Genomic DNA, 11225 nt, shown 5'->3' with positions numbered 1-11225 from the left:
ACGAATTCATAACAACACAGTTTTCATGCATCAATCAAAGCGTTCTGAAGTCTCTCAAAAATGTAAAAAATGTAACATAATATTGTATGTTTCTTATTTTTGATTTTCTTTAAAAAATTAAAGGATTTAGTTGCCCATAAATATTAAAGAAAATCAAAAATAAGAAACAATAACATGTCCCTTCCTAACTTAGACATTGCATGACATTTAAATGATAAAAACCTGGTTTAGATAGTTAAAAAAACACTTTTTTATGCTGTATGTTTTTTTTTTCTTTTTAATTAAACATTAAAAACACTTTAATTTTGTAAATGCAAAAATATTTCTAACAGAAAAAAATCTGATTCTCCATTCTTCCTGGGGTGAGTGAAGCAGACCAGGCAGGTCTTTTAGTAATAAGATGAATTAATCAATGAACCTCCAGACCATCTCCAGAATATTCGGAAAGGAGGGATTGTTTTGTACCAACTAGCACATTATCACCTCGCAGTAGGGTGAAGCAATGTGGGCTTTAGTTTCACTCTCCATCAATACACATTCCCAATAGTCACTGATGTAGCTTTAGCCAAGTAATTCCTGGTTTAAATTCCTGTTTTTAAGAGAAGAATGTGACTTTTTTGTGTATACGTTTCATGTTGCGTTGGCAAAATAATTTTAATTTACAGTGTTACAAAGATTCTAAGCTGATCACGAGGAAGAAAAATCACCCACTTTTCATGCATATTAAATAGTGTTTAACAATTGTAGTGGAAATCTAATGAGTTAATTGATTCTTAAAAATGTAGAGAGCTTTACAAAAAAATATATTGGTGCTTTTAGATAATATTTCAAGGATATAACTGCTATGCTACAGTGCGTGCAGAATTTTAGAAAACAGTTCGTCAACAAAGTACACTGTTTAGGTTAGTTTAGAAGACAATGTACCAAAACAATATATGCTGTCTGGGTCATTAGAATTAGCTGAAAGTAACTGATAAGCTTTGAATAACAAATCTAGTTTTTCTTCTCTCGCTCTATGATGTAATCTGTTTTCTCTTAGAGAAAGGGGAAGTTTTAGAAGGGACCAAGTGCTGAACTTTTTTACAGCGCAACGTCTTATAAAAACCCTGTACTGCTTGTAACAAATTGAGTCTCTGGTTGCACTTTGCGAAGTGGCAGCAGGGCTCCCAATATTGCAATATTGAAATAAAGACCTTACTCAGGTGAGAACTCTCTCTTGTGGCTTCCTTGATAGTTATATTTCCATGACAATTTGGGGGCTCGTCCGGGATCACAAACCTGAACGCGAACGGCTGCTGAAACTCCATCCGGACCCGGACAATTTTAGCAAATTGGACGAACCTCGGAGGATAAACTGTTTATCCTTCCAGAGACGCGTCTGGAGAATTGGCAGCTGTCTGACGTCAGTAAGTGATCCTTAAAAATTAATAGTTTGAGAAGCGAGCCACAGGGGTGTTCTCACGCGGGTTTGATGAGTCTGGGACTCATATAAAGAACTTATCTTAACACAGACGTGTGTTTTTTGCTCTGCGGAGTAGTTAATGTGATAAGGTTCTAAGTAAGGCACCGATCGGTAAAAATGGGAAATTAAAATTCAAAGACGAAAATGGGACCGAGCAGTCCAGCAAAAGTACATGTACGACAAATTCGGAGAAACAATTATAGCCTGGGTTAGGGAAAAAAATTATGTTCATGAACTGTAAAGCTAGGGTAATAGGTGTAAGGGAACTTGCACATAATTTATATATGATAATTAGGGGCCCATAACTATGAAGGATCTTTGTAAGTGAATCAGAATGGACAGAGGAAAGTTGAATTAGGAAAAAGAAGTTTCCTGAAGAAGGGGAAACTTAGAAGAGAAGGAGAAGAAATGAAAGAAAATGAATTGGAAAACTTATTTAATGGAAAGAGGAATCACAGAAATAATGGGAACCTTAAAAAAAGACTAGTCTTGAAACTAAAGAACAGCAAGCTGCAGCTAAAGTCATGGCCATGCGTACTAAAAAGAAAAAGTCTCCACCGAAATTAGAAAGCGGTCCGGAGCCACTTGTTTGTGAAATACCAATGTGCACTTTTCCAGGTCCAGAAGGAACTCCAGCACATGTACAGTACATTGACATTGGTCTCCTAGTGAATTATTTGCATTAGTTAAGTCTTTTCCTTAATTGCCTGATGATCGTAAAGAATTTAGAAGAAAGGCAAGCGCCTTGTTCTTGATTGTCTTAAGCCTAATTACAGTGACATAACCTTGTTGCTAGATCATATTGTTCCTAAAGGTTTATAACGTCCTCTAAAAAGGAAGAGGCAGATTGGCGGATACGTGACCCAAATGATGAAGAAGTATCCATCTAAATTAAACCACACGGACATGGAGAGGAAAAGTTAGGCGGCCGCTTCTAAAAAGAGGTAAGGACTCCTCTTTTCTAAAAAGTCCCTTGTCCTCTCCATGTTGCTGTGGTGGGTTCAGGGTTTTCCTGAAGCTGAAGCGAGTACAACAGAAAAATGAGTTAATGGTGTATGTGTTTTAGATGCCTGTTTTGTGAAGGTGGGGTAGAAAAGGAGGGATTGCTGAAGGAATAGCATCTCGCCCTGCCCGTGCGAAAAAATCCAGGTGTTGCATCCTGGTACACGACTGCAGTACGGCTGAAGGTAGTAACTAGAACTGTACTCGCAGAAGAGCCGAAAATGGTAGCTCGATTCAACTGTGTGTTTAAAGCCAGGATTTGGAACCTGGTCCGTGTTCCCGTATTGTGATAGTTCGTCAGTTTGTCTCGACTGGGGGATTCCGCGGGGCGCGTGGGAGACGTGAAAATGGTTTGGTGTGAAGGGAAAAAAAGTTTGATTAATCCAAAGTGAAACTTAAAAGAAATATTGACTGTCAGACGGAATTTAGGCTGAACAGGAATGTAGAAAAGTGTATGAACCTTTGGATAAAAATATTTAGAGGAATATTTGAGAATTCAACAGAATATCATAGATGAGACGGAAAAATCCCTGATGGAAAAGCTAAAAGCAATGGCTGAACGAAACGAAGTTGTATATGTAGAAAAAGAAAAAGCAAAAGAAGAAATAGAACGCCTTAAGAGAGAATCTGGGAGAAGGGTGGGAATTAGTGTCGAGATTTTTGAAAGAGCATTACCCACCGAAAACTGATTAGAGAAAAGTAACAGCATGTCAGCAGAAGGAAGTGAGGATGTTTTCAGATTTTACAGAAAGGTTTATAGCTTTATGGATAGTATACTCGGGGTTAGCCGATGAAAAGGAAGTGAATGAAGATACTTCCACAGTAATAAAACAAATTTACTTGAGTGGGTTAAAACCTGATGTTGCCAAGAATGTGCAACTATGCTTTCCTGATATTACGAACAGAGACAGATGTGATTTAATAACTCGCGAAGCATGCATGCAGAAGTGCGAGCGCTGCAAATGGGAGGTAAAAAGACTCCCAAGGAGGAGAAAAGGGAGCCGCCAGTTTGTCGAAATTATTGTGCGACTTTAATGTTATACCGAGATATAAAACCTCAAAGACAAAACTATTAATAAGCTGGTGTGCAGTTACTAAAAAAATGTGTTTTTTGGAGAAATTGTAAGAAAGAGGCTTGATTTCACAATTAAAGAACTTGTCAGAAGCTGAAACAAGAGCCGTGTGTAAACTAACAGTTTTAATCTAGTAAACCTCTTTGTAGCCTTCCTAAATTTATCTCAGGATTTAAATAAAAGTGAAATAATCTTACAGTATGCAGTAACTGGGGGACACAGGAGCACAGCTGTCCTGTTTTTAGACTAAAACAGCATAAAAATGTGATATAACATTTTCTAACGGGTAACAGGAGGCTACAGGAGAAGGAGTGCAAGGGTTGTGTTTAAAGCAAATATAAGCTGTCACAGTCTGCTTGGGTAAAGATGTACAGTTTCAACTACTGATGTGGGTGGGGGACACCCCAGACCTATTTTAGGCCCAGACTGCAGCATTTTATAAGGAATTACTGCATGAAATAGCATTTATGTAAACTAACTCAATAGAGTTATGTGATATTGTGATTGTTTTACCTAATGAGGGAATCCATAAGGCCGGGCTACTCCAAGTATTGGATCTTGAGAGGAAAAAAAAAGGAGTATAAAACCAATTACATGATAAAGCCAGGGTGAATGCCTTCTCAGAACGAGCTTGTCTAGTGACGTATTGGTTTAAGGGGGGTAGTGCAGTCTAAAGACAAAATTGCCTTGACCCCTGCAGCAGAAACCGTTTTTGATGTTTTGAAACAAGCTTTCTTGCAGGCACTGGCCCTGGACTGGATTCCCTCAGACGGATCATCTGTATGTAATCTGTGTGTAAGTGAAAGAAATGGATCGTGAGCTGTTGTGCTGGTGCAGGAGGCATGGAGATAGGCATCGTCTGGTGGGTTATTATTATTCAGGACCCCTTGATGCGGTGGCCAAGGGGCCGTGTTTATGTGTTGTGCAGGCTACCTGCCTGGCTGTATAAACTGTGAATAATCTGGTGTAGAACTAGCAGACCGAATGAAAAGATTTAATTGAAACTTGTAAATATGCTAAATGGAAAATTGTAGCAATTTATATAGACTGTATATATACATTTGGTGTATGCCACAATTTTGGATGGCAGTGAAGGAATAGGGATTTCCCCAACATGGCAGGGACTCCAGTTAAGAATGCTGGGTTTGTCTCTGAACTGTTAGAAGCTTTGCAGCTGCTGACTGAAGTAGCTGTGGTAAAGTGTAAATCACATAATAAAGAAATGTTTCCAGTAACTCGAGGGAACAACTTTGCAGATGTAGCTGTCAGGTGAGCAGTACTTGTAGAACAGGAGTCTGAGACCCCTGTGAGACCTCTGTTGGTGAAAAGGGGACAGCTACAGGATATTCAGGCTGAGGCCTCTAAAGCAGAGAAAAGGACATGGTTAGAAAAGAGTGTGGTGCTGCCAGCACACTGGACGCTCTGCATGCCCTCACAGCCTAATGCCCTTTGTAGCTCGACAAATGCACTCTGTCGGACACCTGGGTGGGGACCGTGTTTGAAGCAGTAGCCACTTATGTGGTATCTCAATGTGATGCTTATCAAAGGAACTCAACTACAGTTCAGGTGCAGGTGCTACAGCTCAAAAGGCCTGCTCCTGAGAAACCTTTCATGCAGTAGCAAATGTTTACAATTTACATTTGTAAAGGGAAACCTTGGCTCTTATAATCTGTTTTCCCAGTGGGTTGCTGTCACTGCCTCTGTGTCTACCAAACACTTGATGATGGAGATAAGCCCTCGGTGGGCACTGACCTACCGCTTGTATTATGATCAAGGGACAGGCTGTGGCTGGATTATTCGGGGTGAGATGGACTGAGATCACCCTCAGTCTGCTGGAACAGTGGAATGAAGGAACAGAACTCTAAAAGATCGACTAGACATCAGACTGAAGGAATGCCATGGAATGCGGGCTGGATCAAACAGAACTGTGTAATAGAGCCTGTTTGATATCTTCACAAGCCAATCAACAAAACTTCCTGGAGGGATGAATTTGGCTAATGGATTGTTGAATTTGCTAATTCTCTATTGTAGTATTGTAGGTTGTTAATTGAAGTGGTGCATGGGACTGGTGAATAGGTGCTGGACGCTTGGAGACCTCCAGTAGAGGGAAGACACGACCTGATACCTGGCGAGTGGGAATGGTGAGGAAGATATACCCTGCCAGATGTTGCAACCCTGCTGGGAAGGACCATATCAAGTGCAACTGACTACCGACTCTGCCATCTGAGTGACAGGACGAGATCGCTGGATCTACGCATTGCGCCGACACCGAACCACTGCACCAGAGACTGAGTGAACATTAATTATTATATTGTAACTGTTTCTGTGTTTGTTGAGCTTCCTGAGGGGGGGCGACAGTGTACCTGTTAAGTGTAATGAGTTTTACTTTGATAAAATGGGGATATGGAATCAATACTTTATCAGTCAGCCACAAATAATAATCAGAGCTCATGTTGGGATTGTATTGCTATAAAAGATGCTCATGGGAGTAATCCCCTTTGATAGAGGTGATTATTTAGGTTTATTGGCATGGGTAAATAGCCCTGCTTTTAGTCTGAGTGTAACTCAGATATATTAGAATGGAAATAACTGTATGCTCCTCGCTATAATCACAGTTTTAGGCCATTCTCTATTAGGGTGATAGACAGCTGTTTAGGTGAGCAAAGACTAAACAGTACTTGTATTCTAGACAATTATTAGCAAATGAATGACTTAGCAAAGCACATCTATGATGAAGAAAAATATATATCATAATTATAATCCAGATAATTGGGGCATTGGTGCATGGCTACAGTCTGTGCTAGGAACCTGGAGAGGGTCTCTGGTTCAATACATATTTGTGTGTCTGGTATTATTCGTTATGATCATACTGTTAATATCCTGCTTGAAAAACATGTGGACTAAAGCTGCTGCTTCTGTGCTAATTGTACGCCCTGAAGGGATCATGAAGGTCAAAAAATGATTTCATGGGAAAGGTTCTCTTATCTTGTGGCAGAACCTGATGGGTAGAACAATATAGTTTTAAGGGGGGTTACCCTTGGGAGTGATTCCCATAGATGCACATTATTATTATGGTTTGTTTGTTTATTATAAGATGTTTTGCAGGAACGGACCAAAGAGAAATTTTACAACTTCAGCTAGAATTGTTCTGCAAAACAGCACAGCTGAGGCAGTGGAACAATGTGTAGATTTTTCTAAGAGTTATTACCCAGCTGTTGACCAATCTTGTAAAAAACCCCTAAGAAAAATGCTGGGCTCCAGCCCACAGGGATTTACCTGTGCTGTAAGAACTAATGCGTGAATAAGGAGACTGGATTCTGGTGAAAGACAGGAAAAAGAGGTGTTCGCTCAGGTGGAGGGGGCCGTGCCAGGTGCCCTGAATTCATGCTTCCCACTGTAAAAAGGTCACAAACGAACTGAGCAAAGAGCAGGAGTGATGTCTCCACAGGGATAGATGGGGATCACATGCTTGGGACTGATGTGCACAGCCTTTTTCCTTTTTATGTGGAAGCCTGTCACCTACCAGAAAGAGGAAGAATCTAAACGCGAAGCCTCTTTGTATACAAACTGGCTGAATGAAACTGATAATGAGGGGGATATGAGTAATTTGTGGTACAAATTTATAAATCATACTGTAAAGTTAAAGAAATTTAATGCATCTTGTTATGTATGTGCTTTAATGCCTCATTCTACAGCCTCACCCATTTCTCTCCTGGTTAGAATCACTGTTTGGGCCAGGGGGAATGTTTTTCTTTAAGTTACTAACACCGATTATAGTAGCTGTGATACTTGTCTTTCGGTTTTTGTGTTGCTGTACAAAATATATTATTCCAATGCTTTGAAATATGGTAATGAATATGTTTGCGCATCAGTATGTTCTGGTAAGAACGCAAGAATCCGAAGTATGGGAGCCTCCTGGGAGTCCATATGAAGAATCTAACTTTTAATCATTTTCAAGAATAAAAAGGAGGGAATTGTAGTGGAAATCTAATGAGTTAATTGATTCTTAAAAATGTAGAGAGCTTTACAAAAAAATATATTGGTGCTTTTAGATAATATTTCAAGGATATAACTGCTATGCTACAGTGCGTGCAGAATTTTAGAAAACAGTTCGTCAACAAAGTACACTGTTTAGGTTAGTTTAGAAGACAATGTACCAAAACAATATATGCTGTCTGGGTCATTAGAATTAGCTGAAAGTAACTGATAAGCTTTGAATAACAAATCTAGTTTTTCTTCTCTCGCTCTATGATGTAATCTGTTTTCTCTTAGAGAAAGGGGAAGTTTTAGAAGGGACCAAGTGCTGAACTTTTTTACAGCGCAATGTCTTATAAAAACCCTGTACTGCTTGTAACAAATTGATTCTCTGGTTGCACTTTGCGAAGTGGCAGCAGGGCTCCCAATATTGCAATATTGAAATAAAGACCTTACTCAGGTGAGAACTCTCTCTTGTGGCTTCCTTGATAGTTATATTTCCATGACACTATCTAAAAACGTTTTTTTGTAGCTATTAAAGTCATGCAGTGTCTAAGTTAGGCAGGGACATGTTATTGTTTCTTATTTTTATTTTCTTTAAAAAATGTTTAAAAAAATCAGTTTCCCACTTTCAGTTTGCTGTAAAGCTGCAGCCATTCAAAATGAGTAGGGTACGGCAGGGGGCGGTAAGACGCTGTGGGCGCGTTGTATCACAACAGGTCATAATGCGTCATACCGTATAATACCGTATTTATGATAATATCATCCGGAATCACTGCCAGGTGGAGCTAACAAAGTTATCATAACTTTATCATAAATATTTTAATTATACAGAAATATTTTAAGCATCATAGTTTTTACAGAAGATATTACTAATAGTATTATTACTGAATGACCTTGGACAGGCTGTAAGCTTAAAGTATTACCGTGGTCCACTTTCTTTCTACCCGTCTTTGTAAACGAAAATACTTTATTTTTTCATTGACAATAAGTAACACCACAGCATTTCATTGATCGGATCACGTATTCGTTTTCAATCATACAAAGTAAGTTTTGAGAACCTCCGATTCGCCATGCCTTTCACATGCTCATAAACAATATTAATTTAGGAACATAAAGATGCAGCCATTCAAAATGCGCTGGTGATACTGCATTATTTTCCGGTACGCTGTACGCAGTCTACCGCGAGTTACCGGTAAATACCGCGAGTTACCGGTAAATACCGCTAACAAAATAATAGTATCCGGAATTTCCGCAAGGTGGAGCTAATAAAGCTCAACCTCTCATGTTTGAGCTGTCGCCATCAAAGTCTTTAACGAAGATATTACTAATAGTATTAATAATGAATGACCTTGGACAAGCTGTAAGTGTAAACTCAAAGTATTGCCCTGGTCCACATTCCTTTTTTCATTGACCGTCTTTGTAAAAGTAACACCACAGCATTTCGGAATCACGCATTTTTTTCCAATCATGCAAAGTACAGTAATTTTTGAGAATTGATTCACCATGCCTTTCACATGCTCATAAAAGAGATTGATTTAGGAACATAAACATATTACCGTATGCAAACTGTACTGTATACAGTATATATATGTATATTTAATGTCTTAATTGTGCCCGTTTAAGTATTGAATATTCATATGGAATTTTACCACTGAAGGGAAATCTTAGTAGCTGAGCGTAAAAAGACTAGGAGCATACTGCAACGCATGTGAAGGCCATAAACGATATTAATTTTGGAACATAAACATACAGTATATGGCTGGTCTCGGTACTTTAAAGAAAACATACACGAAACATGGTTTCATTATGACCAGAATCGGTCTTGAGATATTTTTAACTTGATTTACAGTATTTGAGAGGTATGTCTTAACACCGATACTACGTATCGATACTACGTCATCTATCAACAATTACACAGGTTCTGTTTCCATATTGCGGATTTTGGTTACGTAATATTATTTTCTAAATTTCACGTTGTGACTATATGATTTGGGCAAACAGAGCCGCAAAGAAGTACATTATGGGTTGTTGTTTTTTTTTTGCAGTTTTATCTAGAACAAGCGATGCTTAAACCTTTGTCTGATTCTTGTGAAACTATCCACACGATAGTTACCTAGGAGTTGATTTCAGTGATGTCACTGATGGGATGTTTCTAAAAATCCATCCTCTGTAAAACGTCTTCTCTAGTTGTCCTGCATATGTATTCGCTAATGAAGCTGTGTGTTCTGAGCCTGGATCTCTACATTTCTGTATGAACCAGCTTAGAGGGCTAAAGACAGCTTGTGTTTAAATTGAGTGTAAGGTAATTTATGCTTCTAAAGTCATGGTCAGCATTTATTATTGTACTGTGCTGTAAACTTGTTCTGTGCCTAGTCACATTATTTTATAGCGTTTTTATAGCGTTATCAAATCTGGTGGCGCTGTGTGTTAGTTTCCTGACTCCCATGTCACATGGTCTGTGATTGAATCCCATGAAACTATGACTTTATTTTTTAACAAACATTTCTTTGAAAAAATGAAACGTTTCCCTTGGTCAGAGATTAAATAAAACCTCACTCGCACCAAACAAATTTATATTTCTAAATATCACAACATGATCGAATTTAAGTCTTTTTAATAACAATGAATAGTCACCTATGCGTTACAAAATAAACATTTATATTGATTTGAATCGCGTTTTGATTTAAATCGTAAATGCATGTTTAAATATATGTGTTTAAAGGCGATATACTGTATAAAAGCGTTGATTCTTATGGAGTTTGTTCCGCCGGGGATTCAAAAAATTTATTTTTTTTAATCGCGTATCTAAGGCAAATTGCAGTATAACTTTGTTCATGCACAAACAGTGGTATGTTACATTATAATTTGGGTGTCTCCTCTTGCCAGAATGCTCTAAATTGCATTTTGAGTGCGGTTTTTGACTTTTTCTAAATTGCAACCCATAAATAAAGCTGATAAAGTTTAGACTAACTGTATTCTAAACTGTATTACAACAGCACATTGGACAATGCAACGTAAATTGCAAAAATGCACTTGGAATCTGTCCAAGCCCCCCTACGAAAATTATTTAAACTGCGACACTTATCATTCATCTCTAAATAAACTTTATTTTTTATAGCGTTTTAAGCGAATAGGTAATTTGATTGCTCATAAACTTAATCGCTTTTTCTACATAAACACAGCGTGATTGCTCTCTGAAAATGCTTTTCCTTTATATTTAGGCTCAGACTTCAACTATAGATCGTATTATTATAAACTTTCTTGGAAAAATGTATTTTATGTAAACCATGTTTACTATTAATTCATTTAGGGCTAAAATACGTTCATTGTCTTCCAATCGAGTCGAGTTGACATTGGAAGTTTGCCACTCCCGGACTGTTACACCAACGCATTAGCATGTTAAAGCGATTTCATTGAGGAGCCTAGCTACCAGTTAACACTGTACTTCCTACTTTGAAAATACCTGTGAAACCGGTTTACTTCGTCACAGCCAGCACTCCGGCAGAGAGGGGGTTGTACTCATAAAGTAGAAGCAGGCGAGATTTCCAGCGAAAGACACCTCCCCCCCCCAAAAAAAAACCCAGTAAGTACAGTACTAGTTAAGAAAGGCGAGGCTCCTCAATGAAATCGCTTTATCATGCTAATACGTTGGTGTAACAGTCCGGGCGTGGCAAGCTTCTTATTTCAACCCGACCACAGCGAAAGGAACC

General features: G+C 38.5%; 1 long non-coding RNA gene across 1 annotated transcript; it reads left to right on the top strand.

Moving 5' to 3' along the window:
• Positions 1-746: 746 nt before the first annotated feature.
• Positions 747-7523, top strand: LOC148676377 (uncharacterized). Its single transcript, XR_015926621.1, has 2 exons — positions 747-4933; positions 6876-7523. It is a non-coding gene; the product is annotated as an uncharacterized LOC148676377 (long non-coding RNA).
• The last annotated feature ends 3702 nt before the right edge of the window (positions 7524-11225 follow it).

Source organism: Lepisosteus platostomus, chromosome 2 (genome assembly GCF_059453375.1).
Source record: "Lepisosteus platostomus isolate fLepPlt1 chromosome 2, fLepPlt1.hap1, whole genome shotgun sequence".
Classification (NCBI taxonomy): Eukaryota; Metazoa; Chordata; class Actinopteri; order Semionotiformes; family Lepisosteidae; genus Lepisosteus; species Lepisosteus platostomus.
The sequence above is the reverse complement of the archived record's forward strand: the minus strand, read 5'-3'. Positions and strand labels throughout refer to the sequence as shown.